Here is a 27,468-nt window from a genome sequence, read left to right on the forward strand (position 1 = left end):
TAACATTTGAATATTGTCCACTGTACAGCTGGTTAAGTCTTTGAAAATTAAATGTCAAACCATTTCCATTTTCATTTTAATATGGTCATAGAATGCCCATACAAGTATGTGCAAATGAAAATGCAAATTGAACTATTGCACTTTCATTTTCATTTTTACTCAAATAACACATACATATGTAGAAAATTATAATGCTATTCTTAAATGAACAACGGGTCCAGGGGTTTAAAATTGACATTATTTAAATCCTACACAGCCTTTTTCACTGGTCCAGTCAGTAGGACTCTTCCCAGATTTTAGTACTGCAGTCCAAGCTTACATCAGATACTGTAGCACAGCACAATAAATGGCAGCTTTGTCTGTATTTTGGCCAAATTTTCATCACAAGGTCTTGATAAAAAAAAAAAGAGAGACTTGAATAGAAATGCATTTAAAAAAAATCTTTTCAGTAGCTCAGGCATTCACAGTGAACACTAAGGCCACTTGTGAAATGACCTCTTTAGTGAAACAGCCAAATGTCAAGTAACAGTAAAAGGAGAAAGATACAATATGCCTAACATAATAAAAAAGGACATGAATAGGCTGCCACCCTGAAAGGTCAAGAATCACTTAATATATGTTCCCAGATGTCAGCATAGACTTACACATAATAAATATTTGAAAATACAGCCACTTTTTCCACAAACTGACACACACACACACACACACACACACACACACACACCTGTATGAAGACAGTCACACACAGCTCTATTCAGCTGGATGGTCAAGTGTCATTAAAGCTGACCGTCTGAGTGGGCAGAAGGGCAGCCAGTCATTTATTGAAGGGTGCTCACACTGAAGTGTGCGATGGCTGTTAACAGAAAAGTGAGTTGCATTGGATTGAGGATTGTCATTAGCGAGAAGCTTCAGGTTCTGCCAATACCAGGTCGGCACTCATGCAGATAATTTTGTAAAAGTGTTTTTTCCCCCTCCATTTTGGCCTTTCATCCACACTTTCCACACGTTTTCCACACCCAAAATGCTAATATGTGTCTGTCAACACTCACAGACATGATCAGGTACCAGGTATTCACATGTAGCAGCACCATTAAGCCTATAGTTGGTTTGCTCTGGTCTGAATCAGTGGATGAGTTTTTTTTTAATTGACTCACAAAAATATAAACAGAACCAATTTGCAAATCTGAACCAACCCTTTACCCACCCCTCAAACAATATCAGTCATAAATGTTATCACTATCCTTCAATTCTCTCTGTACTTACATCTTACAGCACAGGCAACATAGAATGTTAGTACTGCAGAGCAGCACTGACAGAAAAAGAACACCACAATTATTAACTTAATTCAAAAATGGGAAGAAAATGAAATAAGATAAAATAAAAATGGTGGGCTTGGATTGATTTTTATAGTGTCCACTGGCGCCCATGTTTCAGTGTATTCTGTCTCATTATATTGCAGTCTAAAAGCTACCTTTCTAACTTAATCATTTCTACTGTGATCCATCTTTTCTGAGTTGATAAGTGGATGAGTTGATAAACTTGGTGCATATTCCCATTGGTTCCTGTGGGGAAAAATCCAAGAAAACCTAAATGAATCACTAAAATCCACATTACATGTGTCTGGGGTGGGAACAAGAACGTAAACACAGGAAGAAGGTCTTATCTGCCCAAATATAAAAAATATTTTGTTGTGCTAGTCAAGGTTGTACAGTTGTTTTGTTCCCATTCGAATACGATTACTGTGTTCAGACCTGCCCAAATGAATCGCACCAAGGGGGAAAAAGAACTAATGTCCGATTCAACCAGACTAAACAGCACAGGTTTGAAACGCCCTGAGTGACCTTTCATGCAGTTGAATCAGTGAACTGCAGTGGGGCTGGCCAACTGCAGGGTAGGGCTTAGAAGACAGGGACCACAGTTGCCATATGCACATATTGTAGAAGACATCAATATTCAAAACAAAATTTGGGTTTTGTAAAATGTTCCAATATTGATGTTTTTTTAGGTGATAAAGTTGGCTGCTTTATTACAAGAAGAATAGAAAAAAATAAAAGCTTCTTCAGCGTCTGGTGGAGTCTGCATCCTAAGTGGACTTGCTATTGAAGTCTTTAGAAACTTTGTGAAGTATAAGTATAAATAAATTGTGGAAGTGGACAGGCTTTGGCACTCACGGATTTCCTGGGAAATGGTATGTTAAGTCCATGAGTCTGAAAGTGCAGGAAGTTTAGATATCTGAATTTAGCTATAGTTTTGTCAACACAACCATAAACGCAGGGCTTGGTTCTATCTAATTCAACCTTCATTTGACCAGTGTAGGTTGTGCAGAATTGAAAAGTCTCTGTTAAAGGCCACCCTGCATAATGCATCTCAGTGCAATTCCTTTGGGGATGGTTTCATGGCAACAAACAGCAAACACAACAAATGAGGAGGGAAACGCCACTTCCCCCTCAGCGCTGCGTCCACACCTCCTTAATTTGACACCGTCGTCTCAGGCAAACTTCCCAACTCCTCTGTTCACCCTTTAGCCAAATCAAAAAGTTCCACCTCATTAACAGCTGAAGGTTGCTATCCTGTTAATGAGAGGCCCAATTAGCCTTTACTAAGACAAAGAGAGAGGGAGGGAGAGACTCAGAGGAATCGTTTCCCTCCTGTAAAAAAACTGTTGAACCATTGCCATGTCTACACAGACCAAGAGTAAGATAGAGACAGCGGGAAGAGAGATACAAACAGAATAGAAGAGCATTTGTATTCATGTAATTCAACTGTCAAAAGGATTTTTAAATGTATGTAATGTATGTTAATTGTTTTGTGTTACTGAAAGGAAGGAAAAAAAGATTCTTTGAGGATGTATCAGAAATGCTCCTTTAGTCTTCAGTCTCTGAGTGGGCGGTGTAACTGTTTGATTGACAGCTGTCTCATCTGGGGGCAGAGACACAGTACAAACAAACAAGGAGCTGTGTTCACATTGGTTTTGAATAATAAGGATCACACTACTTGCAGTTAGGTTTTTAAGCAGGTTAACCTTAACCCTAAGCTATACAGCTGATTAGCTAGTTAGCTATCTAGACTGCAGACTAATGTTAGCAGTGCAGGTTTTCCAGGGGGATGTTTGTTTGGCAGCTCAATCAGTGAGCTAAGGTGCAGGACAAGACATGTCCATGTTTGTATGTATGAAAGAGAAATTCACTAGGAATGTGGGTTGTGATCCAAAGTCTGACACTTTATTTGTGATGTATGATATGACTGACAGCTAATCATTGAATGGTAACATTACTGCTTTATGCAAATAACTGAAATATAATTTAAATTACATAATTTGATTTGCTACATGTAAAGTATTTCTCAATCTATTTAGAGAGAGAAACAACAGCATTCAGACTCATATATGCACAAACAGGAGACGCCATCATGAAACCAAAAAAGTGTACAGCTACAGTGCCAATAGCTGGTACCTAAGTAGATAGATGGATGCTTTTCAAAAAATCCCCCAAAAAACAAAAACACAAATACAATAGTAGAGTTAAATCAGAGTTTAGGGAGTTAATTAAATATATTCAGTAATGTACATTACTAATGCGAGTCAGAAGCTGTACATTGATATCATGTAGTGACAAGGTGCTGAGCTGGAATTACATAGATGAATATAGAAAAATAACTGAATGCAGATATGTAATATCATATGGATATTAGGTGTTGAGTTGTGTCCCAATTCAAGCTCTGCTTTCTTATCAGTTTTCATTTCCGGACCAAGTATGTCAACAGCAGGTCAACAAGCAAATGTTCCCCCAAAAGTGAGGAAGACAGTGCATCCTTTACAGCCCTCCTAAAAGTACAACACAGTATCCTATACTTCACTTGTTGAGTTGTGTGTTTTAGACAGATCTCATCAGCTTGTACATTCAGGAAATATCATGTAACCAAACTCATTTTTCCAGGTGTTTGTGTTCAGGTGGCCGTCAGTCACTGGTAGATACATCACACAAACACAACCAATGAAAAAGCCATAGCAAGATGTAAATAATAGAAGCCAGAGGGCACAGAGGGAACCGAGTCTCCTCTCTGCCTCCAGCCAGTTATGAAAACATCCTGCCTTCACCACAAAGCTATTACATATAAGATTTATAAACATCATGAAATAATTTTGTTGAAATTAGACACTAGAGGCACTGTGGGAATGGGATAAAAAGGGCTAGATTGCAACTTTAGCCAGAGGCTTTTTCACTTGCCACATGTTGTGACAGGTCACGCATCACAAAAAACAAATTGCTCTGCTCCATTGTGGATACGTCCTTGCAAACACACACAGGTACAAACACTGGCAAACGCTGGCACACACAGATAGCCACAGAGTTCACAGTGTTGTCCCCTGATGCTGCTCTCACATTTGTGTTTGCCTTTGACTGACTCTGGATCGAATGCAAATTTCTGGTGGCAAAATTTTCAGCTTTACGAGTTGAAGAGGACCACCTAAACGCGCCATTAGTTTGGGTTTCTTTGCGGCAGACAAGGCGCAGCCCTCTGGCCTCTGATGGAATCATGTGTACTTGGAATGATGCAGTACCTGTAACAGGACACAACAGACATCACTGAACCCTGTCAGGGTCGTCCATTCTTGGCCTGATGATCACTTCACCTCATTTCACTTCATTATTCAGTCTGACACTGTGGGATGGGGTGTGATTTTGTTGCTGTAACCTACGCTGTTTTCTGTTGAGAGGCACAGAGGCTGTGGAAGTGGTTACTTGAAGCTGTTAAATGTTTATCGCAATTAATGTTGAACGCTGAACAATTTGGAGATAAGGGTGGTGATTCAGAGATCTGGAACCAGGCTGGTCCATTCCTATGGGTGGAAATTAAAGGGGACATATTATGGTATTTGTGGTTTTCTGTTATTTCTTTACTGTTATGATGTTATGACAACATATATTTGCTGTGAAACTGGATTAATCTGTAAGGTTAGGTTAGGTTTATTCTTTTACTAGGGATTTATTTCTCCAGTACATCAATGACAGTATGTTTAAGGTATTGTTAAGGTTGGCCAACTAAAACACTATGTTTCGAGGTCTGTTCAGAGGTCTACTACAGCAGCAGAGACAGTAGAGACAGAGAATGTAGACAAAGACAAAGAGAGACAAAGCACCATTATTTTACTTCCCTGGGTCAATGTCGGAGAGAGCTGCAGGCAAATTAAAGAAGAAGAAAGAGGACCGCCCTAAAATATTTTAAGGGCACTTTTCTTTCCTCTTTTTCAGATTTATCTCTTCCACACTGCTTCCTTTTCTTCTTTTTTAATCAACTCCGTCTCCCATACCCCTGAACTGTCCGTTTATCAGCCTCCATCTCGATCTTTCGCTCCCCTCTTTATCTCTGTCTCCTCCGAGAGCTTGTCTGAAGCACAGCAGTCTCAGGGGAGTGCAGACCTCTCTTTCTCCATCAGCCTCTTCACTCTTGCATTCTCCTCTTTCCTGTCTTTCTTCTCAGACTTGTCAAATCAGCAGAGAGAGCAGTGGGACTGCCTCTTTCAAGTCACCTACTCCCTACATTGTGGCCAAAAAATTGTCACAGCAATGACAAATGGCAGTGGCTTAAGGCAACTGGATAAGGGAAATTACAGGATCCATTTCAGTGACATTGCATGGTTACATCATCAGTTGGTAACCATAATGTTGACACAATGTCATTTCATCCAGCAAACATTGTCTGGGTGATTTGTAGTTGGAAAGGCATCAAAGGCAAAAATTACACTACAAGTTGATAAGTTTTTATAGATAAAAACTATGTTGTGAGGTTACATTGGTTCAACAGAATTTCAGTGAGTAACATTTCCATGTTTGGTAGGTTGACTGATGCTCCCTAAACCCCTCCCCAGAACAACTATCATCCAAACATAGCTAAACAGCAGTAACTAGTAACAGCAGGCCTGTCAAGCTTCGGATCTCTTAACATGCTAAAGTGGTGCGCACTGGGCCGTAGTAAGATTAATAATCTGATTTAAAGAGTTCAAAGGCCAGTGTGTTTTCTTGTAAACTGTAATTGTTAGCATGTCTGGATAACTAGCTTACTACCTGCAGTAGTAATTGAATTTTAATTCCAAGGCTAAGAAGCATGTTTTTTTTTTTTAAAAAGACCTGTGAATAATTAGCACTCCTTCACATTAAAAGTGAAACATACTTACATACATGTTATCTTACATACACAAGTATGTAAGATAACAGGATCACCTTTAAAACAAAATAACAATCTGATCTTACATTTTTCATTAGCATACTTAAAATACTAGGACTAACTAGCTCTACATTACAATACAAGAACAATGCTAAGAAAATCCAAAAAGTCATTAACTTGAAAAGAGAAGCTGCTTTTGTCTACCTCTATCTACAATCAACAACCCATTGTATTTGATGATCTCACATCATTCACAGCAAAGCCCAGTCTCAACCTGAACAGAGGTCTAATCTATCAGGAAAAGTAAAACACTGGTGCCAGGCCTTTATGGTAATTACACTAGGGATGCATCTGATGATTTTCTTCATGAATCATGAACGTGTCTGCTTAGTGAGTATTTCAAAATAAACTACTTGGTGTTTATGGTAATGAAGGAACATGTCACTCAGTGCAACGGTGTGGATAACTGATGTCTTTTTAATAATACTTTTTAAACAACAACGGAGGTCTGTGGCACAGAGGAGTAAGATATATCAGGCTTTGATACACACAATACTTGCAAGTAGATCAATTCATTGTTTGGGATTTTCATGAAAATAAGATTTTCTGACAATAAGAAAATTACAGAATATTTCCAGCCTTATCCTTTAAATATTTTACTCTGTTACAATGTTACAATTTAATTTAGCAGTTGTTGTGGTGGTGGTACCAGGTGCCTGTCATTGGCAGAGCATAGTGAGCAGGAGAGAAAATAGACCTGAATGAGGTAGTTCAGGTAGGCAGGAGCTGTTTTAGTTTCTGTTTCCTAAATGAGTGTCAAGGTTTTGATTTGATGACTGATTTGATTTCAAAATACAGAAAACGCCACAAACTGGACACAACTAGAAGTCTAAAGACAGAACTGAATAACTATCTTGGCCTTTTCACAACAAAGCAACAATAGAGGGCGTGTCCCATGACAGATGACCCACCTATTGAAACTAGGAAGTGCTCTTGCCCCAAAGCCTGATAACAGTCCAAATCTGAATCAAAACTCAAAAACAAAGTTTCAAAAACACTTATCAACCGACTGCCATCTCCTATGTTTTCCATCAGAGCTTATTGTTTTTCTTTGTATTAGAGCACAACACACATACTTAGCGTATAAGTATCAGTGAATTAGCAGATATCTATGATGATTTGTTCTCTATATAAAGATTTGTACAGTTTGAGATGTTTTCCTCAGCACTGCTGTATTTTTTGGCAGATAGAGGTAGTAATAATTTTTATTGTGGTCAGTTAAATAGACAATAAGCCTTTTATGTGAAGGCTTACAACTCTGAAATGTAAAAAAAATATTAAATTGTAAGACTTCGCATGAAGCTGTGCACCTCCTTTTGGGTAAATCATAATAATTCATACATAGTGACATGGACTGTTGGTTGTATCTGGTCCATGTCCATGCAGAATGATAAAGATGGCACATAAAGGCGGTGGGCTGTGGAGAAATAAACCAACAGCCTGCCAGAAGGCAAAAAAACTCAGTGTCCAAGGAAACGCTTTCATCAAGTCCTGCTCATAAAAGACGATTTACGACCATCTGGGGCTTTGACCAAGGCTGAGGTGTGTTTGTGTGCATATTGGTGTTTGTGTTTATGTGTGTATCTATATATAGTTGTGTTTACAGGGTTGTGATTGTAATTCACCCAGACGAGAGAAAAAGTGAGAAGGAAATCTGGTAAAAACACATCAGTGTGTTTCAGCACCTGAATGGATTTTAACATGGTGACCAATGTGTCTTGTAAAATCACATTTGTTAGCTTGAGTCCTGTTGTCGACAATCTGCAAACACACATGCACACACACATGCACACACACATGCACACACACATACACACACATACTGCAGACCTTTTTTAATATTGCTTAGTTCCTGCAAGTAGCATGTAAAAAACTGCTCTGACTGCTGAGAAAAACACCTTGTGTTTCCAAATTTTAAAGACAGACCAAAAATCTCCTGCATCTTGTAAACATAAAGTGCATTAAATATTAAAAATGAATGCTGCCTTTCCTCCAGACCACACATTCAACACCTTGATATGAAAGCAGTGCTGAAAAGGTAAGGATTAAAGGATTTTATATTATTTTTTGCAGGTAGAAACTCACATTTTTTGCCAAGACATGATGCATTAGATGCCTTTAAACAACCTGTTTTATTTTGTTGTCCTTAAGTTATTTGGTGTTTCATGTTGGTGTCAAACTGATTTTGATCAGCTCAGAAATCTCAGAGAAAATGGTAACATTAATATTTAATACATGGCTTATAAATAAATGAAATAAATAGACAGAATCAGGAGCATAATGCATAAAATTTTTTGGAGGTCAGTTCCACAATGCAATGCAAGTTGTTGCCGGTAATCTGTTTTGGCTGTTATGTTTATTATCAAACTGCACCCCCTATCAGTAACTAGACCTGTAAGTGAATGACACTTTAAGTTACTACTTTCTTAAAGTTAGGAGACCTTTGTCATGTTGGCTACAATAATAACCACAGGGTTAAGGTTAGGGGATGATCGTAGTTCCGGTTTTTATAAAATGGTCCCAACTCACAGTTGGAAATGTGACATTCACGGTTAATAAACAGGAAACAAACAGCAGTCTCCTGCGTCAAAGTCCACTATTGGGTTAATGCCTTCATCTACCCCTCCTCCTCCAAATTAGGAACTTGTTAACATATACAGTATATGTATGTTATCTGACTTGCATCACTGCTCTGGGTCATAATTACCATGGCTACTAGATGGCATCTGTCACTCATAAGTATATGTCATTTTTGGGCAACTGATATTACGAGCTATTGTGTCGTTTTTCTTGGGAGGACAGTCTCGTTTTTACTTACACTATATAACTCTTGACTCTTTGTAAAAAAATCTACTTATGTTCATCCAATTTTGTAGAATTTCAGTGCAGTATATTTCTTTGACAAAAACAATTATAATCTAGCTACTAATAATAGCAAAGGACAACAAGCTAACATGTTAATTATTTGGGATTATAGTTAAAACCACTGATGCTATAGTCATTGTAAAGGGAAATACTAAAGCTTCTAAAAAATTCTTCAAATGATATTTTTTATGGTGTGAGCTGATATTGGTTAGTCATACCTCACACTGCAACAACAATTCTACATGACTTCCACAGCTGCAGTTGAGTGGTTCTATGAGCTCCACTGCTACTACGTGATGCTCTCCAGCTGCCTGAACAGAGAGGGAGTCTGTGTGTAGAAAGCACAATTTAATATGAATAAAAACATACAGAAAAGGGCCTTGTTTCTTAATTATATTATTAAAGCTAATTCAAAACATTTGTTGTTAAAAACAGAATAAAAACATTTTTAAAGTTTTCCAGTCTCAAATATTGAGGGACACATGTCCCCTCAAGTTGAATAGGCACATGTGCCTATGGATAGAATAAATAACAATGATCTGCATTCCAGTCCCCTTAAAAAACCCCACAGATTCTCCCCTCAAAAGGTACTACAGTGCAGACATTTATACACAAAACCACAAGAAGATGAAAACAGGAATGACACATGAGTTGATTTGCAGATGGTATGGACTACCAACTTTCGGGTAAGTTATTTCTACCAGCATTTTATCCCAATGTTTTGGCAAGACAAAAGCTCTGTTGGTAATGCTGATACCTCATAGACAGAGGGGCAGTTCTTGAGTTCAATACCTTGTATGTGTAGTTAACATTTTAATCATTATCTACTACTTTTTGTTATTTCAACTTCTCTTAATGCAAACTGCTTTTTGCACATTCTAACTCGCAAGATGTTTTGTTAAATTGAATCTGGGTGGTGCAGTCAGCCTATCGTAGCTGGTAGTTTATTGGTTATTGTGATAATAAATGTATTGTGTTTATTATTTTTTTAAACACAAATACATGAGTATATACATTTTTTATGCATCAAATCATGATTTCCATTTTTTCAAATTAGCAGGGTTACTTCACGATCTTTCTGTGCGCCCCCTGGAAACTGCAGAAGTATGCCCTGGTTGGGTGGGGAATTACTGGTCTATGGTAACAATGAGAGAAAAACAGCAATCACTGATCAACTGATATTGTAGAAGACAAAGAGAAAGCATATTGAACAGAACATTTATGATGTGATTACAGCAAAGAACAGCTTACAAATAATAAATGACTCTCTCCTTCTTACATTACATTTACATTTTTTCATTTAGCAGATGCTTTTATCCAAAGCGAAGTACATATGAGACTGATACAACACAAGCAGGGATCTAGTCAGGAGACAACAACACGAGTAAGTGTCATAAAGCTTAAGTTTGGGACCAATAGGATGTAGATGCCAATAGGCAGTGCAACAAGGCAATGCATAGAGTGCATAGATTGCACAGAAGCATGTTTTTTTTGTTTTGTTTTTTTTTGTTGTTTTTTTTTGGGGGGGGGGGGGGGGTTGCCTTTTTTTGTCTTTTTCTCTACCTACAGTTCATCAAGTGCAGAAGTGTTTGCGGAAGAGCTGGGTCTTTAGTCTTTTCTTAAAGATTGAGAGGGACTCTGCAGATCAAACAGAGTTTGGTAACTCGCTCCACCACCGGGGCACTACAGAGGAGAAGAGTCTAGCTAGTGACTTAGGGCCCTCAGGCGCCTTTCATTGGCAGAGCAATATCCTTCTCCTCCATCTTTTGCTGTGAACATGCAAATCAGAACATCTGCATTTGCATCTCACCTGTCTAAACAAGAAGGAATTAGTGGAGACAATCAGAACACACGAGGAGTGAGAGATGAGATGAGAACGGCACCTCTCCCCAGGCTGATAAATAATACAGCACTCTGGCTTTTTAAATAGAGTTCACAGCCATTTATACACACACACACACAGGGGAAGTCATACTTGATCACAGGGTGAAAACCAGCTGAGATCCTGACAGATATTTGTTCATTGTGTTAAAACAGCGATGACACAGGAAGTCAGCCACTCACAGCAGGTTCTCTGATGTGAGACCACATCACATGTTGATACATGTCATGTAACTTGACAAGATCAGAACTCCCTGGAGAAGTTTCATCACAGCTGTTTCATCATTTAAAGTAAAAGTGCACTGAGCAGATTTTCAATGAACAAGTGAAGGCGCTCAACTGTAGAGATATTCAAAATGTTGCTGTCCATGGTGCTGAACAGAATGATTTGTAAACTGGGCTTATTCAATAGTTTGAAAGCTGTGTTATACATTAAAATAAAAAGCACAAACAGCAACAACAAAAGCAAAAGCAAAAGCTTTAAAAAATAACATTATTGTCATTTTGCAAACGTAACTTACATGTTTTACATACATATCAGGTGCAATGCAGGATTAACATAACCTAATTTATGGTCAACAGTCATTGTATAATACATGTTACTGGGTGGAAACACATTCAAGAAAGTGAACTTGGACAAGCTGAAGTTTACCTGAAGGATATTTTAAAACCATGGCATGGTGACCAGAACAATGGACATCCCTGCAGAAATCAGGAGGACATACGGAGGAGGTCCAGACAGCAGAGACTTATGGAGAAGAGATGTAAGCCCCTATCTCCCTTCTATCATCACAGGCAATGTCAGATTGCTTGTCAATAAGACGATAAGATGGACGAGCTAGCAGCCCTAGTGAGGAATCAGAGGGACTTTTATGAGTGTAATGCTATGTGTTTCACAGAGACATGGCTACAGGAGGATACTCCGGATCCCATAGCTACCGCCGACAGCTTTCAGACCACTAGGGTGGACAGGAATAAATCTGAGAGTGGTAAGAAAAGAAGTGGTGGGCTCACTGCTTTTATTAACAACAGATGGTCCCACCCTGGTCACATGGAGCTACATTCATACTACATACACGGGCAGTTCTCACAAGCCCCCCTCTGCTAACCTGGCAACCATGTGTGATGTCACCCACTCTGTTATGACAACACTCCAGACTCTGCACCCCAGTGGTTTCTTCGTGATCTCTGGGGACTTCAATCATGTGACACTGGACAAGACTTTCCCCACTTTCACTCAGTTTGTGGACTGCAATACCAGAGAATGCAGGACCCTGAACCTGCTGAAGGTTAATGTTAAAGAGGTCTACAGCGCCAGTGCCCTCCCCCCACATGGAAGATCAGACCACAACCGGGTCCACCATCAGCCCAGGTACAGACCACTGGTCATGTGTCAACCTGCTCCCATCAAGACTGTAAGGAGGTAGTCTGAGGAGACATATGCTACTTTACAAGACTACTTTCAATGCACTGACTGGGATGTTTTTCTCATGCCATATGATGAGGACATAAATGGACTGACAGACTGTTCGACTGAGTACATCAACTTCTCTTTGGCCACTTCTGTTCTGGTTAAAACTGTCTGCTGTTTTCCCAACAACAAGCTGGGTTACCAAGGACATCAAAGCACTCCTGAATGAGAAAAAGAGGGCATTCAGGTCAGGGGACAAAGAAGCAGGAAAGTGGGTACACAAACATCTCTCAGTGAATATCAGAGAAGGAAAGGAGACCTTTAGGAGGAAGCTGGAGAAGAGACTGTAGCAGAACGACACCAGGGAGGTCTGGAGAGGCATGAGGACCATCAGTGGTTACAAGCCCAGCAGTGAGATGGTAGATGGGAAAATCAACAGAGCAAACGATCTGAAGCGTTTCTTCAATAGATTTGACATGCAGTCTCACAATGACCACTTTGACAACCAGCCACCCAGCAACAACAACACCTCCAACCTGCTGACTATCTCTGATGACCAGGTGAGGTGGGTGCTGAGTAGACTCCACCCAGCAAAGGCTGGTGGTCCTGACAGCATCAGCCCAAGGGTGCTCAAGGCCTGTGCTCCCCAGCTTTGTGTCATACTCCAGCACCTCTTTAACGTCAGCTTACATCTGGAGAGGGTCCCTGTGTTGTGGAAGACATCCTGCCTGGTTCCTGTACCGCCCCAGTGCCACTAGCGACTGCAGGCCAGTAGCACTGACCTCACACATCATGAAGGCTTTTGAGAGACTGGTCCTGGATTCCCTCCTGCCACTGGTCAAGCCTTCATTTTACCCCCTCCAGTTTGCCTACCAACCAGATGTTGGAGTGGATGATGCCATCATACACCTGCTCCACCATGGCAACACCCACCTGGACAGGCCAGGGAGCATGGCCAGAATCATGTTCTTTGACACCATTCAGCCTGCCCTGCTGGGGAAGAAGATGACTGTCATGCAGGTGGATGCTCCTCTGGTGTCCTGGATCATAGACTACCTTACTGAATTCCCTCAGAACTATGTGTCAGCCACAGTGGTGAACAATACTGGATCTCCACAGGGGACTGTCCTGTCCCCTTTTCTCTTTACCCTGTACACTTGGACTTGGACTTCAGGTATGACACCGAGATCTGCCACCTACAGAAGTTCTCTGATGATTCTGCAGTTGTTGGATGCATAAAGGGGGAGGATGTGTCAGAGTACCAGAGGGTGATGGACAGTTTTGTGGACTGATGTGAGCTGAACCACCTGCAGCTCAACATCAGCAAAACAACAGAGATTGCGCTGGACTTCAGGAGATCCAGAACTCCTGCTGCTCCTCTTTCCATTAGGGAAGAGATGGTGGAGATGGTACAGGAGTACAAATACCTGGGTGTCCACTTGAACTCTGCGGCTCTCTACAGGAAGGGCCAGAGTCTGCTCTTTTTCCTGCGGAAGCTGTGGTCCTTCAACATCTGTGGCACCATGCTGTTGATGTTTTATGAGTCTGTGGTGGCCAGCACCATTTTCTATGATTTGGTCTGCTGAGGCAGAAGCCTGAGGGTGGCCAACACCAACAAACTCAACAAACTGATTCAGAACTGATTCAGGCAGGAGCTGGACCCTCTGCATGTAGTTGTGGAGATGAGGATGTTGCCAAAACTCCTCTCCATCATGGACATCTTGGGAGATGTCCCTCTTCACAGTGTTCTGGTTAGGAGCAAGTTCAGCCAGAGACTCAGAATGACTAAGTGCTCCACAGAATGCCTTCCTCCCCTTTTTGCTGAAGTTGATCATTTTTTTCAACTTAAATTACTGTAAATCACTTACTTCTGTACATCTACATCAGTACTGTGCTGCTAAACTACTGTTAATTTACTGTTGATCCACATTACACTTTTCATTTGTTTACCTTTGTACATCACAGTTAATTCACTGTTAAATTACTGTTAATCTACTTAGCATGTTTCCATTTTTGCACTTTTGTCCATACTGTGATTCTACCTTACACATTACTTTTTGTAAATTTGCGTTTGTACATTTTTCTATTTTTATTATTATTACTATTTTGTTTTGTAGTAGTTTTTACCTTTTTACTTATTTACTTCTACTGCATGTCGAGAAACTGAGCAATTGTAACAAAGCAATTTCTCTGCGGGGATCAATAAAGTTTTTCTGATTCTGATTCTGATTCCTATGTTTATCAATAATTGATGCAGGTGATGTCCTTCTGTCTTAATTGATTTTTTGGCCGCACAACAAGCTGTTAACACAACATTTACAAATTATCACCATATAAAGTTGATAGAGCAAACGTTTTAGCAAACACTTGCTTATTTACACATTCAGCACAGAGTGACATTAGCATTCATTATGAGTATTGTTTCCACCTGATTTATTTATTCACCTGATATTCATTTCCCTGATAACTTTGGTCCTCACCAACTACTGTGGCTGCAACAGTAAATGCTCCACTTTCCTCACCAACTAATTTGTCTGTTTGCTGTGTGGTGTAGCATACAGTGGGCTAATCAGAGCTTTTCACTGAAAACAGCTGCCTGACAAGAGTTGTGGACTGTAAATCCATAACAATGAGCTGGAAGAGGTTAAACACTCCATGGAGCTGCAGAGTCAGGTGGTAATTCTTTGAGTTTGTGACTACTAGCAGCCACTTTCACAAGTGCTCTGCACTTTCCCCTTGCTAATATAAACATATTAATTAGTGAAGCTTTAAAATTCCTCTGAGACTCAAAACAAAAAACTTGCATACATAAACATAGTAGAATAAAAAAGATGAGAAGATGGAAACTGAGAAAAAGAAAAAAACGTCATTTCAACTTGATGAGATGGATATTACCAAGCAAAAAACAAATAAAACAAAAAACAAAGCAAAACAAAACAACTTTACAAAGAAAAAATGGCAAAAATGAATAAAAGTGTCAGAAAATTCTGTAGCTTACAGATTTATCAACTTACTCCACACTAAATCTGTTGTTGGATGGGCACATAGAAACCATGTGCTTCCTCCAACATGCACCGAGTCACCGGCTGCTTCTTTTCACCTGCCAGCGCAGAGCTTCACTGTGAGGGCGTCTGTTACAAAGTTATGTAATGAACTACAGAACAAATGACTGTATCAATATGAATTTGCCAGTACTTATGATACTCATGTACATGCTTTATAAACTAGAGTTTTGGCGAGGCAAACTGTTCTGTACTCAGCCAGAAAGTGATTCTGATTCTAATTTGAAATTGAGATCAAATACCCCTGATGTGCCCATTGGCTGTATTGCTGAATGACACTATAAACACGTTGACCTAGATATAGCCTTGAAAAAAAGCGCCCTGCACCTTCAGACTAAAGCCATGTTTCAGTTTTAATTAGAGGGGAGAACTTTATCTCCCTCTCAGCCTCTTTCTGTTCCCCTTAGCCACCTGGCCGAGGCAGCAGCAGAATGTAAATTGGGTTCTGGGCTTTAATTGGATACTGTACATGCTGGGAAGGACCATGTACACACAACCACACACACCACACACACACACATACACATGTAGAACTGCTGTCTTACATTGAAGGGTTGAACATGGACACATGAAGCTGTGCAGTTGGCAACTGGGTTTCAGTGTAGCCATGCTTCCATGTCCAACCTGGACTACTTCTCTGCTGAGAAGTAGTCTCGGAACCAGTAGAAGATGTCTACAGTTCAATAGCTTATCACCAGTCAATAGTGGTAAAGAACATAACATAACTCCAGTTATAGCATATTTATAATGTAAAACTAAAATGTTTCATATCATGTTTGGAACCGTTTTTTTCCATTTTCGAATCTCCACATGATAATGCTTAGCAGTACACCGGTGGGATCATGGTAACACAACAGAACAACAGAAAATTGAAAAAGACTAAGACAAATAATTCGAATAAATGGAATGGATGGAAAGATTCTGGTTGTTTGTGTCCTTTTGTGCAGGACTACCAGCTGCACATTCACAAAAGTATCAATCCTAAAAAAAAAAACAAAATTTCATTTTCCACTTTTCCCAATTGAGAGAAATAATTTAGTGAACCAGTGCTACATGGACTCTTGTTGAGTGCCAAGTACATTACTGTAATTCAAAAGGAAATAGCTCTCTGACACAGAATCTAGCTTGATCTTACTTTTTGAGGAGTAAACAAGCTTCTTGGATAAGCTCAACAAATTGGACATTTGAAAACATGAAGTCAGCTGCTTGATGAAAACTGGTGGTAGAATGGAGCTTAAAAATCTGAGTGCACAAGAGAAAATAACAAGCTGAAAGCTTCTGTGTATGTTACAGTCAAGATCAATGAGGGATAATTCAATCCTCGCTGGAATACCAGTCTATAACAAGCATAAAGAACAGAAACTTAAAGGCTCTCTCAACAAAGACTGACCCTCAACAACATCTAACCCTTATCCTTCACCTGGACCCACAGTCTTGAAAAAAGAAAACCTTCACTGAATCTCTTTCATTAAACACAAAATCTAAAGCCAAACCTAAACCAACATCATCTTACTTTCCATTTGTACTTTAGGTGTAGTCAAGGACAGCAGATGAGTCAAACTACAGACTGTTCATAGATACAAACATTACCCACTGACTGAAACTGTAGAGGAACTGTACAAACAGGGTTTTGAGATGCAGGCATGAGCCAATTTAAACTGAGAATGAGCTCCAGTAAGCAAGTCTCCGGCCAGCTTTGGACTATATCTTTGGCTGATTGTGGCGCGACATTCATCACAAGTCTGGCTTGAGATTTAGGTTGCTGTTTTGACAAGCCATTTAGCTTCTTGGGTAAGACTCTAAAAGAGACACATTTATAACCAAGTCCACTAAATTAAAGAACAACATTGTTAAGTGTTTTCTGATCTGACTCCCCTATTGAAAGGACAACATCATTTATCAGTACCTTCCAAAACATTACTAAAAACAAGTCTTTTGTGATCTAACACCATTATGATTAAAGTTTCCCTCCAGTCAAAAATGTGTTTTTCTTATCGTTACTTCACGTGGATGTTTGAGCTTCATTGTGCCAAATGATGTATGTGCAGAGTTTGTTTTCATATTCATCTGATCAAGGAGGAAAGTTTCTCTGTGCTGACTTTAAATCTGAGTTTAAGGTGTGTATCTACGAGCATGATTTGTGACATCACAGTTTGGAAGCCAATCGTGGTCCACTATGCAAGTGTGATGTGACCTCCAGTTCACATACACTGAGAATGGACTTTACAGTCAAGAAGGAGACATCCTGTGTCCAGCAGTTAAACTTCTGAAATGAAATATATTTGCATATTCATAGATTGGGATTTTTCAATGAGGGAGATATAGTAGAAGTAATTTTAAGGATCTTTCAGTCAACCATATTAGACACAAATTATTATTCAAAGCAGAGTATCCTAAAACATGTCCAGAGGAGATTTTTAAGGTTTGGTTAGTTTTAGACACAAAAACAACTTCATAAAGTGTTAGTGAAAGTTCAAACCAGTCACACATCCTTCAAAACGCCAATATTGACTGTGTGTGTGTGTGTGTGTGTGATCTTTTTCTGGAACTCATACTTGCAAGGAGCCAGTTGCCTCTGTGAATTTAGTAGTTGACACTGACAAACTGTTGTTTATTCGGCATTTGTGTGTGTGTGTGTGTGTGTGTTTGTGTGCGCTCTACCTTAGCTTATCGACACACACACCAGGAGACATGCACACCCACTGGGAGATGCTTCAAAGCGTGGCATCGCTGTCGGCTGTATTGCTTTGTGTTTCATGTGTCCTCTATTTTTCCACCCAGCACCCTCCATCCCTCCCCCCACCTCCCCCATTCTTTATTAATGGCCCAGATGTGGCGGCGGCACACGGGGAGCTCATTACACAGAAGACAACACAGAACGGTTGTATCCATATTCAAACATTTTGGGAGGAGGCGCTTTCATGTAATATGTAACCGAACTAGTGTACAGCCTCTAAAACTAACAATGTTGCTTGTTCGACACTTTCCGCTCTGCATTTGATTAGGTTAGGAGGTGGAAGAGGAGCAGGAGGAAGAGGAGGTAAATTCATGCATTATGTAACTATGTGTAGCTGTGGCTTGTGCAAGATTTTCCTCCGCCTTGTGTTTAAGCAAGGAGAAAGGAAAGGAGGAGAAAGAGGAGGAAGTAGGAAGGAGGAGATGAGAAGGAGATGAGGACTGATGTAAAGAGGATGGGTTGGAGGAGGAGCGAATGGTGAAGAAGTTGGGAAGGAATAGAAGAAGTTGGTGGAAGACAAGTACAGGGAGGAGGTGAGGAGAAAATAAACGGGAAACGTGGGGGAGGAAGAGATGAAGAAGTAAGGTGAGGAGAAAGATGGAGTTAGAGAGAGATGCAGGAGATAGGATTAACAGAGATGTGATGAGGACTAAGAGAGGGAAGACAAGGAAGAAGAGGAAGAGAGAAAGAAAGGATTAAAGTGAAGGGGAGGTAGAGAAAAGGGTGGTGGAGGAGGAGGAGGAGAAAAAGCAGAGAGATGGGACAGAGTTTAGGAGGAAGTGAGGAAAAGGAAGTGAGGAGAAAAGTTAAGGCCTAGAGATTAGGAGAGGAAGACGAGGTGATGAGGAGTAGAAGTTGGAAGAAGTGAAGGAGGAGGAGAAAAAATGGAAGAGGAAAGAGGGGAGGAGGAAGTACATGAAAAGATGGAGGTGAGGGGGAGGGAGATGAGAAAAAAAAAGATGGGGGATATAGAAGATGGGGGTTGAAAGAGGTTGAGGAGGGAGGGCGATGAGGAAGACAAGAAGTGGTAGAAGGGGAAGAGGAAAGAAAAGAGGAGAGAGTGGCAGAAAAGATGGAGGCCAAGAGGAAAGAAAAATAAAAGAGAGGGATGAAGTGTGGGTGGGAAGAGGTGAGGAAAATAAGAGGTGAGGAAGAGGGGAGGTGGGCGTCGGGAGTCAGAGTCACTTTCATCAAAGAAATTTGTTGTGTTGATCGGAGGTGTGAATGCAGCAAACCTGACAAATCTTCTCTCACAAACCCATCCAAAACACAAGGTGACTGTGTGTGTGTGTGTGTGTGAATGTGTGTGTGCGTCACACCCTAGGGGACAGTCAACCTTTCCAGTGAACAGTCTTTATCAGCCTCCATGTTTGGGTTTGTATCTTCACCACATGATCTGCTGTTATTCACCTCCTGCTATTCACCATGTTGCTGGGAGGACAGGAACAGAGATCCTGTGTGGACACCAGTTAAATGACTGCAGACTGATTTCCATATGTTTCCTGCACCATCTGGCCTGTGGAACAGAGCCCATGATGTAACATGGCACAAGTGTTTTATCTTGATTGGATGTTGCCTGTCACCTGCTGCCCATTCAACTAATTCAGCGTGGTGTTATCCTTTTTTAGAATTATTTCTCTCTTGAGTGTGAATAAATCCTTTTATTGCACTGATCTTTTCATGGTGGATCCAATAAAAGGTTTTATTTCTGCGTGAGATAAACTTTGGCCAAATGTGTGTGGACACCTGCATATGACAACCATACTGCATGTGGTAGCTCATTTTGTTCCAAACTCTGGAATTAATCTGCTGCTATAATAGCCTCCGCTCTTCTGGTTTCAGGCTTTCCACCAGATGTTGGAGTATTGGTGAGGTCCAACATACTTGTTGGGTGATAAGGTCTGGCTCACAGTTGGTGTTCCAGTACATCCTAAAGGTGTTTGCTGCAGGATTAAGATTTCCTTTTGCTGGAACTAAGAAGCTCAAACCATGAAAAACAGCCCCTGACCGAATGTACACAATAGTATGTGGACATTGGTGTCAGCAGTGATTTATCCTGGTCTCTCCAGCACCCTATGGATGCAGTCTTTGAGTTTTGTGGGAGTGACTTTATGCACTTTATGCTTTGAAGGGAGTTGTTCTCAGCTACTTTAAACACAACTGACACAGTTTTGAAAGAAAAGCTCAAATCTGTCATAAACAGAGGTCCAAAAATGTCCAAACTATAGTCCCAAAAGTTTTAAACAGCTCTTAAACATTCACATCTCCTTTCAGGGGTGACCTTGATGATCTGATCAAAGGCCAATAAAAACACTGGCTGTGTCTGAAATCACTTCCTTCTTCACTCATTCACTGCTCCTTTCATAATACACATTAAATAATCTACTCAGTAGTGAGAAGAAAATCAAGACTTCAGACACTTACTAGTCATCATCATGTTGCGTCATCACCATCAGCTGTAGAGTCGCACAACAGTAATTTTCACATCTATAACACGTGGAGCATTGCATTGTGAGAGTGTTAGCAGAAAGTGTGTGAAAGTAGTGTGCATGTTATGGACACTATTTTTTTCTCTGCATTGTGGAATTTTTGAGGGAACTATATAATTGATACATTTACACACTCAGAATTCAGACACTCAAATAAAATGGTGAAGGGTAAATATAGTGCACTATGTAGTAAATAGGAAGTGATTACAGACACAGTGTACCTCTCGAATTTCTGACATTGGCTGTCTATAAAGAATTACATTTACAATACATTTTTAACCAGCCCAAATAATATAATTTATAAAGAAAAGTTGCTTTTCTGTATGTTTTTATTCATATTTTTCCGCCTGGTACACACAGACCCTGCTCTCTGTTCAGGCTACTTGCTTCCTTCCAGCAAGTAGAGCTGCTCAGCTGCGCAGCTGTGAAGTCGTGCAGAATTGTTGGTTGTGTTAACTGCAGTGTGAGGTATGAATAACCAATTTCAGCTCACGCCATGAAAACAGTTTGACTTAAGTGGAATTAATTTGTAGGTTCCTTGGAGCTTCAGAATGTCCCTGTTTAACGTGACTTTTGCATCAGTGGTTTGTTAGCTTGTTGTCCTTTGCTATTTAGCTAAGTTATTGTTTTTGTCAAAAAAAATGTACAGTACTCAAATGTGTCCTTTAAAACAAGGCATGGACACATGGAGAATTTTTTTTACAAAGAGTCAAGGGTTATATAGTGTAAGTAAAAACAGTAGCTACATGTACTGTATGTGAGCTTTCTTTACTTAATTCTAATTATTTGAAAATTCTGGCTAGCTAACCTGGCAACATTACTCCTAAAATTTTAAAGCTTTTTTGCTAACATTTTCTTGTTCAATATGACTAGTAAATGCCATTGGACCCTATTGTAGTGTTTTTCATATACAAATCTAAATCATGTCAAAGTCAGTTACCTTTTAGCACTGCTCGCCCCCGTCTTGCTTTTTCACATTTTCCCTCTAAAATGTGCCCTGTTTTTTACCTTGTGCTGGTGTTTTCACATTCAGCCTTTTTGAATGTGCCAGCGTGTGTACATGTGTGAACATGTGTCCAAGAGTGTGTGTGTCTGTGTTTGCATGTCTGCTAAGGTATCATGAGCAGCTCAGTGGATGCTGCTGTATCATGAGCGGATATGAGGTGAAGAGACCTGCTTGTTTATTCAATCTGTGGCTCCACCGCTTCAAATCAAATCTCCTGTAATTAACTTCATCATGTGTTGAAGTTCAGGGCGTTCTCAGTAGGCACTGTGTGTGTGTGTGTGTGTGTGTGTGTGTGTGTGTGTGTGTAACTGGAAAATGAACATACTGTATGTGTTTGTGTGTGTGTGTGTCTTATGGAGGAATACTGGTGATGCTGATTTGGATGTCTGTGTGCAGAGATGTTTCCCGTTATACCTGCGCTTATGCCACAATGACGTCATACAGGATGGAAAGCAGTGATGAGAAATTTCCATGTTAACAATTTAGGCTACAAGAGTCAATGTTTCCGGACAATGCAAGACAGTTCAATTGTGGTGTTTGTTATGTAAGGGTTAAAATACACTGTGCATTGTCAATATAACACTGTATCCATTGATGGAGTGTTTAATTTCCTTGAAACTAAGGCTGACATGTTTCTCTGTGTTATTTATTGCCAAGTCTGCTTCTCTTGTGCCTCCATGTTGCTCAGTGTTGCTGGTACATGTACGTTTTCAATCATGCCTGTCATTGTTGACAGCCAGTATTTTACAATCAGTTAGTCAGGTCCACACTGAAATGTGCAACTGTTCTTTTTTTTTTTTTTTTTTTTTAAGTCTTCCAATCTGAAGAGCATTTTCAAAAAGCTCCCATTATTGTGGATTGAAGGAGAGAAAAAGGTGCAATTTTGAATGTATCCACATTAGTGTGGACATAGCCTCAGAGTCATAATGACATGAGGGAGGAAATCAGACAGTGAAGTGCTGAAATCTCCCTGGAGATGGATGGAGAGAAAAGGAGACAGTTTCCACTTATTCCCCCTCGTCTGACCCTTTCTTCAACCCCCTCTCCCTCTCTGTCTCTCTCTCTCTCTCTCTCTCTCTCTCTCTCTCTCTCTCTCTCTCTCTCTCTCTCTCTCTCTGTCTGTCTGTCTGCCTCTCAGTGCTACACACACACATTTTCAGTGTCCACACACAGCCCCGACATGCAGACACATATAGCCCACAGCATGCTGGGTAAATACATGACAAGACACAGAATAGAAACTGAGCATGAGGATGCATACAAGTTCACAAACACGCACACACACATACACACACAGGCACACACGCACGCACGCACACACTCACTCACATACACACACATGCTGTCCTAGGTCACTTTTTGGGACATTACATAGACTTACATTAATTTCCTGGAGACTTACCTTAACCCTAACCATAACCACTGACCCAAAAATCAACCTTCTCCCAGCTGGAGACACAGCTTTTGTCTCCATTTGGACAAGCTGTCCACAATTAATTGGTCTGAAATTTGTCCCTGAAAGGAGCCTATGAGACACACACACCCATACACACACACACACACACACACACACACACACACACACACACACACACACAAACACACACATACAGTTTTGTTAGCAACTGTTTGTGTATGTTTAGATGCTGTTTTGGGCTTAGTCTGAGAGATCTGAGTACACTTGGTACAAATTACAGGAGTTTTATCAAAAACCACAGGAGTTGTCATGTTGGGCCAGATCTACTTGGCGTGTCATAGTCTTCATATTATGTTGCATTATCTGAGATTCGTTTCTTTTTCACTGTCTTCTTCTTCCTGCGTTTGCTCAAGTGAGGCCCAAATGAGTGTTCAGACTTAACAGCAGACTTAATGCAGTTATATACAAAGTCAGTGGAAAGATGAGAGTGTACATGAGCTCACTCTGGGTAGCATCCACACCTGTTAAAAGAAATTCACATTTAATGAAACATTTGTGCTTATATTTGACTCCACTTTGTGAACATACAGATACAGGCTCTGTGCAATTAGTCAACTGTTTGTGATGAACAAACATGGACGACACCACGTCTAATGGTCAAATTTGTGCAAACTTGGTCGCTATGCTTGGTTGCCAATAGTTTGGTCCACTGCAAAATATCTCAACATCATCTGTACTTATGATTCTGACAACTTCTGATCTGTATTTTTTATAGTCATGGTCCCCAGAGGAAGATTCTGAATGAGTTTGACGACCTCTTCCTGTTCTCTTGTGCCACTGTCAAGCCAACCAACTGTTTGACTAGATTTGTCTGTAACTTACTATGTATAAGTGCTCAAACAGTCGATCAACACAAAATGATTCAGTCCTTAACCCAACAGGTGAGGTAATTGTTAGAAAAAAAGTGATTTATCAAGTAAAAATGCCAAACGTTCTCTTTTTCCATATTTGAGGATTTGCTGCTTTTCTCTGTTTAATATCACTGTAAACTGAATGTTTTGGTCATGGCTTGTTAGTTATACAAAGCAGGAAATCTGACGATGTCATCTTTGGCTATTTTATAGACTAAATTAACAATTTTCCTCTGGTGCCACCATGTGGCAAAAAAATCCACACATGAAATATCAAAATCTAGCGGGCAGATTGACCTGAAAACATTCATGCTCCTCAGAGGATGAACCCTTTGAATCATGATGATCCCATGATCTTCCTTACAGCACCCTCCATTAAATGTTGCATTTTTAGAATTCAAATGTAGGATTTGCATTTCAATTTGTATTTTATTTATTCATTCAATCACTTAGCCTTGTTTACGTAATTTAGAAAAAGTGAGTCAGTGCTGTCTTCTAGCCTCATCAAGCTTTACAGCGATTCAGAGTGGAACCACAACTACACTGTCAGGCAGTGTAGCTTCTCTGGTCAACCACAATCCTGTAATGTGGCTACATGAGGCATTGAGGACACAGAGCATTTTGGGTCTAGTGCCTTGCTCAGGGGCACCATCTTACTGACTGAAGTGAGATCATTACTTATTCATTTTCCACACCCATTTTCCCACAGACAATTGGGAGATTTTACAGACTTTTACATTTTCTTCTTTCTGCATCCTTTCTTCTCTTTCCCCACATCACCTCCATTTTCTGGTCTTGATATCAAATAAAGATGAAGGTGTCGCTCTAATTGACATTGTTTCCAATGAATCATTTAGCAGTGTTAGTCTAACATCCCAGATTCCAGGTCAGTGCGTCTCACTACACATCCCGCTGCCAGCAGGGTTTAGCCTGGTTCGGCCTGCCTGCTGCAGACTGGCATTGCTGTGTCTCTGCTGCTGCTGTTGCCAACCAGCAAACGCCAAATGTTTTTTCTGCCCTGGCCATCCCTCGGGTGCAGAGCTCTGATATGTGCAGGCATTTTCCCTGGAGCAGAAAAATGCTGAGGGGGTGGAATGTTTTAGAGAGGGGTACGCATTTACCCCTCCTGTTGGGTGGGCAGGATTATTGTTGTTGTCAGAGTCTGATTTCTAGTTATTTGGATTCACACACTGGCAATGTTAGAATCTGCGATGTGCGTTTTCAGGAAAAACATTGCACATAATTAAATAATAAAAGGAGAATTACATTTCTAATTCCTGCATACTCACAAAAGTATTTGGCTTGCTTGCAATTTCATATCTGCATAAGCTTGACTGATTTTCATGTACAGTATACAGCACTTGCCCGGTTGTTAGTAGGCATGCAAAGCACATTCACAAGTCTGCAAAGTGAAATTCAAATACAACTTGTGCACATTCTAATGCTATCAAATCATACAATTATGTTTTTATTGAGCTCCATACCTGTCTTTCACCTGCCCCTTATTGCTTCACAGTGTTAAAGGGTTTAAGTTTGTGTCTGCGTCTGTGTGAGAGGAAAAGAAATATTTGGAAGGATAAATGTCAGGTTTCAGAACATGACTGTGCTTGTGTGTCTTAGTGTGTAATTTTTTTTTACTGTTATGGATATGATTATTTTGGATATTTGAGTCCATGCGTTTGTGTGCATGATTCTGTATAAGTCTTGTGTGTGCGCGCTGCAGTGTAGCAGTCAGTAAAAGTAGGTCAGGAGAGAAGGGCTCCCTAGAAGACGATGTGAACTTGTCACCTTGAATCGCGTTAGAAACTGCTGAGGGAGGAGAGAGGGAGAGACAGATGAGAGGGAGAGGAGGAGGAGGAGAGGGGAGGACCAGAAAGGACAGGGAGAAAGAGAGGAGGAGGAGGTGCAGAGTGTGGAGAACTGACGGAGACAAACAGCAAGAATATTGAATGGGAGGCGAAAGAAAAGTCCCCCTGATTGTCACATGTGTCTGTGTCCTCTTTATTCAGTTTGAACACAAAAATGCCATCATAAACAATGTTTCATATTACAGCAAAAACACATCCAAACTGCTATTGTAGGACTTTGTTAAAGGGGACATGTGATTTTCTGTTATTTATATATAGTTATGATGTTGGATATCTATTTTAACATGTTCATAGTTTCAAAACATGAGGGTAACATATGTAGAAATGTTGCCTTCAAGTCAAAAGTCCAACCTGTTCAACCTGCTCTGAATGCTTTGTTTTCAATGTTTTTTTTCTTCCTTGTCGATGAGCTGATGTCACACATGCCCAAAAACAGACAACTGGGTTGTTACTAAGGTTTTTCCATGTGTAGTTTACATTGTCCACTCATATTTTGGATCGGATTCCAGCTCGAACATTTATGGATGGATTTGAGAAGGAGAAGTGAACTTTTTGAGTAAAGAATGAGAAAAAGAAGGTAAATCCTACTACTTTAGTTTGTTTCATGGTTTGTTGATGTAGCCACCGGAGCTGGTGGAAGTCTTTCGAGGAGCAGCTTCTACAGCTGGCCAATCAGAACAGAGTGGATTCATTCATTTGTAGACACATGCATGCATCAGAAGTGATACTTTTGACTTTTTCTTATGTGGAAGAGTGGCTTGTTGTGCCAAACCAACTGAGAATCATCACCACTTCTGCAGCTTTTGACCTCTTTTAGCTAATTATTTGGTTCTCCAGCACATAGACTGTATATGGTTGAGTCTTATGGCTCTCAACAACCCTCCATACATAATAAACCAACTATTAATTCAGTCAGCTGATTTTGAGTTAGGTTTTATCTTTTCTCACCAACATATATCTTTTAAGTTGCATTTTAGTAGATAAAAAAACTTTAGATGTACAATTTTCAGTGTCTAGAAATATAAGATTTTATTTGTAATATTGTTCACTATTATAAGTTCTATTTTATGTAATGTTTACAGTAACCTTTCAACAAACCTTCAAAAACTTCCAGCAATAAACTTGATGATGATGACAGTGATATCCAGAAAAGTTGACCCGTAATGAAGGCGCATAAAGAAAATCAGGACTCAAAACAAATCAAATTCAGAAATTATGCCAAGTGATGGAACTAGACACTGTTGGTATTTGTTTATCATACGTATTGGTCCTGGACATGTATAACTGCTTCACACTTATTCCCTCATAATATCATATTAATATCATATAACCATCATAACAGTAAAGGTAATCTATTTGTTTCTTTTCATTACTCTCTTCCTCAATGCTATTAACATTTTGTACACACACTCTACATCAGTGTCTTTCACTGAAGTAATGGTCAAAGAGTCAAAGCACAACAAATGATGGAAGATGGAAACATAATAACACATGAGATCATAACTGACATCTTTTAAGCCCTTGATAGCTGAAGACAGTGTTGAGAGAAGTAGAAGGGGAAACAGGACATGGATGGAGGGATGAAGGGAGGATGAC

Source organism: Thunnus thynnus, chromosome 11, assembly GCF_963924715.1.
Source record: "Thunnus thynnus chromosome 11, fThuThy2.1, whole genome shotgun sequence".
NCBI classification, from domain to species: Eukaryota; Metazoa; Chordata; class Actinopteri; order Scombriformes; family Scombridae; genus Thunnus; species Thunnus thynnus.